Source organism: Moschus berezovskii, chromosome 10 (assembly GCF_049115385.1).
Source record: "Moschus berezovskii isolate FMDL1 chromosome 10, NW_MosBer_1.0, whole genome shotgun sequence".
Lineage (NCBI taxonomy): Eukaryota > Metazoa > Chordata > Mammalia > Artiodactyla > Moschidae > Moschus > Moschus berezovskii.
Window position 1 is genome coordinate 98,656,613 of NC_142469.1, and position 7,834 is coordinate 98,664,446.

Genomic DNA, 7,834 nt, shown 5'->3' on the forward strand with positions numbered 1-7,834 from the left:
TTCCCACTGCAGAGGACACAGCTTCCATCCCTGCATGCTGTGCTTAGCCACTCACTCTCTGCAGCCCCATGGATTGTAGCCCGCCAGGCTCCTCTGTCCATGAAATTTTCCAGGCAAGAACACTGGAGTGGGTTGCCATTTCCTACTCCAGGGGATCTTCCTGACCCAGGAATCGAACACTTGTCTCCTGCATTAGAAGGCAGACTCTTTACCACTCACTCAGCCACCTGGGAAGCCTGAATACAGTGGGGCAAAAAAAAAAAAAAATACAGGAGAACAGAGACAGAGACTCAATAAGAGATGCCATGTGACGACAGAGGCAGAGATGGGCCAAGCAACTGGGGATTTCTGGAAACACCAGAAGCTACCAGTGTGAAAGAGACTCTCTCCTTGAGCCTTCACAGAGGCCTGGCCCTGTGGACACTCATTTCAGGCTTCTGGCCTCTAGAACTATGGGACGATAAATTTCTATTTTTTTTAAAGCCACCCAGTGTGTGGACATTTTCCCCTCGGGAACGAATACAACTGCAAACTGGAAATGGGGGCTGGTAAACCAAGTTGAGTCCAGTATGGAAAAGGAAAGACGTTAGATTTCTGTACATGTCTACGCATTTTTATGGAACTCAGGCATTGAGCTCATATTATATTCCTTTCAAGGTTACCTTTCATGTTCCCTTTGCATCTGGGTGGCCCTCATCTGCTTCTCTCCATGTGGGAATTCCCTGAGTTCATATTGCATCAGTTGCCTTCTCTGAAAGTGAAAGTCGCTCAGTCGTGGGTGTCTCTTTGGGACCCCATGGACTGAATTCTCCAGGCCAGAATACTGGAGTTGGTAGCCTTTCCCTTCTCCAGGGGATCTTCCCAACCCAGGGATCAAACCCGGGTCTCCTGCATTGCAGGTGGATTCTTTACCAGCTGAGCCACAAGGGAGGCCCTGGCTCTGTACATCAGTACAGAAGGCAACTGCCGGAAAGCTTTTGCTTTCCTGGGTCTTGTTTCATTAAGCTAGCCTGAACTGGCTTGAGTCAGAATTTACAGCAACTGAGGAAATAGATACAGTTTACCACCAAGTGTACTTTGCAGTTAAAAACAAAAAACAGCTCCGGTCAAAGTCTCACCAGGAAAGGAATTAGTGACAGTAGCAGCGTTTCCTCTTAATCAGTCCATCCTAAAGGAGGTCAGTCCTGGGTGTTCATTGGAAGGACTGATGCTGAAGCTGAAGCTCCAATACTTTGGCCACCTCATGCGACAAGTTGACTCACTGGAAAAGAGTCTGATGCTGGGAGGGATTGGGGGCAGGAGGAGAAGGGGACAATAGAGGATAAGATGGTTGGATGGCATCACCGACTCAATGGACATGAGTTTGGGTGGACATGAGTTGGTGATGGACAGGGAGGCCTGGCGTGCTGTGATTCATGGGGTCGCAAAGAGTCGTACACGACTGAGCAACTGAACTGAACTGAACAGTGTTTCCTCACATCAGTGTGTTCCATCAGGGTGGACCTGTTGGGGGCATTGAAGAGCTCCAGGGAGGTCTCCTCAGTCAGATTGCCTCCTTGCTTCTATGAGTGTCTGAGATCCGTCAGGTAGCATCATTCCTCTGCTTCTCGAAGGCATCATTAGGTTTACAGTTAAAGTACAAATATCTCCCGAGGAAGTTCACAGCTTAAGTTCTTAGCAACAGATGACCATTGTTCATTGTATGATTTCTGTCCTGGGATTGGGAAGAGATGAGGATGGAACGAGGAAGGCCATGTCCAGCTTCCAATTTGCCCAAGGACAAGGTCATTGTAATCATCAAGAGCCAATATTCAATGAGCATTCATGTCATGGTTGGTGGTTTAGTCGCTAAGTCGTGTCCGACTCTGTGACCCCATGGACTGTAGCCTGCCAGACTCCTCTGTCTATGGGATTCTCCAGGCAAGAATACTGGAGTGGGCTGCCATTTCCTTCTCCAGGGGATCTTCCCGACCCAGGAATCGAACCCGGGTCTCTGCACTGCGGGCAGATTCTTTACCGACTGAGCTCTGAAGGAAGCCTCATCCATGTCATAATAATGACAATTAGAAAGCATGAACTACATTTTCAAAGTAGAAAGGAGTTCATGAATGACTCATAGACTTATGGCTTGTTCTTTGGCTTGTTTTCACAGGAGCTGGTAGACAGATAAGCTAACAGCAGGTCTCTACCACTGCCCGTCAATCTCTGCTGTGTTCACCTTGCCCTTGGGATGATGCTGGGGAGACACAAAAGTCCCTCTAGTACTTCTTCAGGAGTGTTTCTCATTACCTCATCATAGTGAAAAGAAGATGGATTTCTCAACCACTTCCTCCTGCAGGAGGTAAATCTGGCATGTCCTTGGGTCTCTGTGTGAGCTGGTAGCCGTGAGAACACTGCTGGTTAACAAGAGTTGTCAGGACTGGGTGCCTTTGTCAGTTAAATTTCAGGCCCATGTAGGACTCTGCACAAATTGATTCTATCCTGTTGTAGGAAATGGTACTTGAAGCAAGAAATTGTCAAAACCATGTGACAAATTAAGTCCCTCTATTTCAAAGTATCCTAAATTACTTTATAGGGACTTCCCTAGTGGTCCTGTGGCTAAGACTCCATGCTCCCAATGCAGGAGACTAGGGTTCGACCCCTGGTCAGGGAACTAGATCCCACATGCCACAACTAAGACCCAGCGTAGCCAAATAAATAAAAAATAAATTGTTTTGAACACTTGCTTTATAAGTCCTCTCATGGCCCTGGGGGCTAGGAATGTATATTCAGATGATAAAGACGGCTGTGAGGCAAGAGGAAAAACCCAATCAGCTCCTGCACTAGCTTTTGCTGCTTCTCCTGTTCCAGAGGCTGCTTGTTCAAAACAAGCTGTCTGTTTTTATTAGGGAATTCCACAGAAGAAAGTGTGTTTGCTGAGACTCTCATTCCAATGACGTGAAATAATAATAAAATATGCAAACAGAGTTCCCATCCCTTCTTGGGAGAGGGGGAAGGAAGGTGTGAGTGAGCAGGGTATTCAAGAAGCATGAAGAGCAGACAACAACAAAATTCTTTATCTTCTTTCTTCTTTTATAAAAAAAAAAGGTAAAATAGGAATGTTTTTAAAACTCTTAACCCAATAGCAGGGAAAAGACTTCATTAATCCTGTCACTTTGGGGAACCACCACAGATGGTGGTGGTAGTTTTATATCAGAAATGATTTTACTGAAGAAGAGGAAGCCCAGGTACGCAAAGAGAACCAGTGGTGTAAGGAGAAGTGAAATTTCGTGTCTGACGCTGTAACACTGTAAGGATTATTCCAAATACTAGTTGCACTGCTTTGTTTATAATTGTTAATATTAGAAAAGCAGTCAACAAACGCAGCAGCAAGTCAACAGTATTAGCAGAATGTTGTCCTCATTGCATGTGTAGTTTCAGTACAGTTCCCAAACTTAAGGCCCAGTTTCTTCTAGTATGATTGAAAGTTTCTTTTCTTTGCTCTGAATAAAATTGAACTGTGGGTTCCCTATAGAAAGTGGCATTTTGGGCTTTTCCTTTTTGTAAAGCAATTTCTGCCTAGTGTATTGTCCAGTTAATTTTAGTTCAGTGACTTTTAAAATTAGCATTGTAAATAAAGCAACTTGCAAAAAACCTTCTGAAATAGATTTAAAAAATAAATAAATAAAATCTAGAAGAGAACACTGCAATGCCAAAATGATTTTAAAAAATTATTTTTATGGAGATGTATTCTTTACAGTTGCTGCTAAGTATAAAGATACAGACCTAACTTCGTATAGAAAGGTTTACACATAGTGCTATCAAAAGCTATATCTGATTTAAAAGCCTGGTGTGTGGATTTTAAAGCTTATGGCTTATTTAACCTTTCTAATGAGAAAGTTTGGGTGAAAAACCAAACAGTAGCCATGAAGTCAGGGTATTATTGTCCCAATTAAATAATAAATATTTATTAATTTATGTATCTGTTAATTTAATACACTTTAATTTTATGTAAAGTGCTAGACACAAAGTTTAAAAGGCAGATTTTTTTCCTGTGTGACATGATTTCCTCATTCCATTACTAAAGTTTGTAAATTTCTTTTAAAAAATGCATTGGAATGAAGCTGTTTAAAAGAATCAAGTTGTCTATATGTATTGACATGCACATATGTTTATTTCATATATATGTAAATATGCAATGTATAGGGTGCATTTGATAAACATTTACTATAGTTGTTATAGGATACCCTAAGACTTACATTTTCTTCCTTTTGAGATATATTGGACCAAGGAGAAGTTGGCAAACATGTAAATCTGAGCTCAAGGTCAGATTTTAGCTCATTTAATACCCTAGCTTTGAAACTGAAACCCACAAATTATATATCATCATCAAATAGTAACTTTTAGTAACAAATTATATATCATCATCAAATAGTAACTTTTAGTAAGGTAACAGTTAATGTGATTTATTCTCACTATTCACAGGTATGGGCTTCCCAGGCTCAAGTGGTAAAGAACCTATCTGTCAGTGCAGGAGACCTGGGTTTGATCCCTGAGTCAGGAAGATCCCCTGGAGAAGGGAATGGCAATCCACTCCAGTATTCTTGCCTGGGAAATCTCATGGACAGAGGAGCCTGGTGGGCTACAGTCCATGGGGTTGCAAAAGTGTCAGATATGACTTAGTAACTAAACAACAAATACCACCACCACACCTGTATACCTAAATGGATTTCATAGCTCCACTTATGAGGAGAAAGCTGCTAGTTCTGATATAATGGTGGAAATCCATTCTCTACGTAGTTTAAGTTCATAACTCACTTCCCATGTGAAGATCTTGTCCATATACCAGATGACTCGATGCCAACAACCCTCAACTTCAGATGTGGCTTAAATTGTCTTAATCCATGAACGAAGTTGATCTGTTTTTTCTCCCTTCCGACTCACTTAGAACTGTGACATCCAAACTCCAAACCCCTAATACTTTCAATAATAATAATAATAAGCAGCACTTATATAACAGAAAGTTAGAAAGACTGTGCTGTTGAGGGGCAAATGGAAATGACCCAACATGACGAATAGGGCTGGGAGGAAGTACAAGGAATTCAGGAAGAGTCCAACTAGAGATCCTGCAACGAAGTCCAAGAACAAGTTTAATGGGACGAGGGAATTGAAAACATGGAACTCAGGGCCACAAAGGGGAACTTGAGACAAAAGGCGTGCTGTTTTGTGCGTCTTGCACAGTGTTCTTGCCTGGAGAATCCCAGGGATGGGGGAGGCCGTCTATGGGGTCACACAGAGTCGGACACGACTGAAGTGACTTAGCAGCAGCAGCAGCAGCAGCATTTCATGGAAAGTTTATGGGTTCAGCAAACACATTTCCTTGGCTGAGGGCTCCAGTGAAAATAAAGGCTGGCTACATAACCAGCTGTCAAATAAGAATTGACTGGACATCTTTAAGGTATATAAGCATTAAAATTGATATTTTATGTTGATTGAGAAAAGACTTCTACATTTTCAGGTATGCTTATCAGATTTCATAAGTTATGGAAAATGAAACAAACTTACAATAACAAGAGTTTTATGAACGTAGAACAATCAGGGAATTCCCTGGTGGTCCGGTGGTTGCAGTTCCATCCTTCCACTGCAGATGGCATGGGTTTGATCCCTGGTCAGGGAACTAAGATCCTGCATGCTGAACCACTGGACCAAGAGAACAAAACAAAACCCAAAACAACAACATCAACAAAAACAGTCAATATCACAGGCATTGTTTTTTTCAAGGGTATGTCTTTTGAGGGTGAAGCCCGAGATTAAAAGTCTTTCACTGCTCTTGGAGGTTATCCGCATGTGAGTTACACAGAAGCCAGACCAGGGCCTTGGTAACTTGGGCTGATTCGCTCAAAGCTCACTCACAAATGTAGGAGTAGCATGCTTTTCAGGGAGCATTGAGGACATCTGTTTCCTCTTTGGAGATGCGGGGAGATGCTTTCCATCTCAGGGCTGGAGCAGAGACAGCGTCAGCCCTGGCCAGGACAGATTCTCTGCAGGATTAAATGTGTTTTTTTAGACCTGGAATCTTGAGCAACCTTCTAAACAAGCATAGACCTTTTATTATAGGGCAGTAATCTTACCTTTTGTTTTTTAACAAATTAATATTACCATTTTTTTCTTTCAAGAATAAATTAGTTCCAGTCTATAGTTACTTGTCAGTGGGAAGGAAAAAATGGATCAGATGAATCCAAGAGAAAGAAAAGTCCATCACCTGTGTGAGCAGGTGTGCCGCCCCACCCCACTCCACATCAGACACACCTGCAGCTGGTTTGCAGGTAGTGCAGGGTGGAACCAGAGTATCAGGGTATACACAGCTTTTGGGGATTGTAATCACGCCTGATGCCTTCTTTCTTTCAGCAGTTGGAAAAGTGCTGTGAAGTGGCTCGTGCAAGCTCCTGGAACAGCTGCAAGAAACTATCTGCATTGGGCCAGTGATCTTCAGAAAGCAAGGCTGCAGCCTCCCTTGAAGAGGCTACCCGACCCCCGCCCCCGCGCCCCAGCCCCGGGAAATCTCGACTTTTCTAAACTTAGCCTGACCTGCTGGCAACACTGCCTGCAGTGCCGGGAGACGCTGGGCTGGAGTCAGTGTGGTCTGTGTCTGTTTCCTGGATCCTGGGGCGCTGGGAGGGAGGCTGCATGGAGCCTGTTGGGGGCATGAAATAATAGAAAAGCTCTTAGAGGAAGTAACCATCGCTTGAATCCTCCTCCTCGCCCACAAACAGGCCATAAAAGTGAATTTGAGCTCAGTGGAGATGGGTATTAAATGCAGCCGTTCTTGAGTGGTGTTACCATTGCGTGTGTGTCTAATGTCATTTCTGTAACCAGCGGGGCCCAGGCTGAGGCAGAGAGTTTACTTGGCAAAGAAGACTCTCTTCCCTTAGGTTCTGGGAAAGAGAAAAGAGAACAAAAACCCGCAACTTCCAAAACACACAGAAAAGTTCCAAAAAACTAGAAAGGTGATTTAAGAAAACTCTTTCTGACATAGAACAGGAAGGACGACTTGTTTGTTGGAGCCGTCGACTCTGTCCTGCTACCAGAAAGTCCAATGCAAGATTCTGGCAACAAATTTCAATTCTGCGAACATTGCTAGACACCTTTTAGGTGCTAGAAAACATACAAAATCACTGGGGGTAAAAAGATGAATTGGGTTGATACCTTCAAGAAAATTAGATTTGAGTAATTTAAGTATGAAAAGTCTGCAAAAGAATATGACAACAGTTTTTTCATTTTTTCCTAGGGAGTGGGGTTATAGCTAATACTATTTTTAACTTTCTAGTAAATACTAGGATGCTATAACTGGAGCATCTTGGTGGCGATGATGTGAGTGGACAGTGAGAACAGTGGGGCTTGCCTTTTTTTAAAAAACAGGCTGTTCCAGTCTTTGCAGGGATTCAGTCTGAATATATCTTTGGGAGTTCCCTGGTGGCATCTACCTACAACATGGGAGACCCGAGTTCAGTCCCTGGGTTGGGAAGATCCCCTGGAGAAGGAAATGGCAACCCACTCCAGTACTCTTGCCTGGAGAATCTCATGGATGGAGGAGCCTGGTGGGCTACAGTCTATGGGGCCGCAAAGAGTCGGACATGACTGAGTGACTTCACTTTCACTTTCTTTCGCTTTGGGAATAGGTAGACTTGCTTTAGGAGAAGGCAACGGCAACCCACTCCAGTACTCTTGTCTGGAAAATTCCATGGACTGAGGAGCCTGGTAGGCTACAGTCCATGGGGTTGCAAAGAGTCGGACACGACTGAGCAACTTGACTTTCACTTTGGTATTTCTAAAGGGAAGTGATCTTGCTTCTTAT

The 7,834-nt window shown here is 43.3% G+C and overlaps 1 protein-coding gene across 5 annotated transcripts in view; it reads left to right on the forward strand.

Annotated features, from left to right (window-relative positions):
• Positions 1-6,818, forward strand: part of SCAF8 (SR-related CTD associated factor 8) — a 215,572-nt gene extending 208,754 nt beyond the window's left edge. For 4 of the 5 annotated variants that reach the window (XM_088840842.1, XM_088840844.1, XM_088840845.1 and 1 more), the window contains 2 exons: positions 2,153-2,341; positions 6,388-6,818. The gene's annotated coding sequence lies outside the window, so the exon portion shown is untranslated. The remainder of the gene's footprint in view (positions 1-2,152; positions 2,342-6,387) is intronic. The other variant, XM_088840848.1, reaches the window with a different exon arrangement.
• The last annotated feature ends 1,016 nt before the right edge of the window (positions 6,819-7,834 follow it).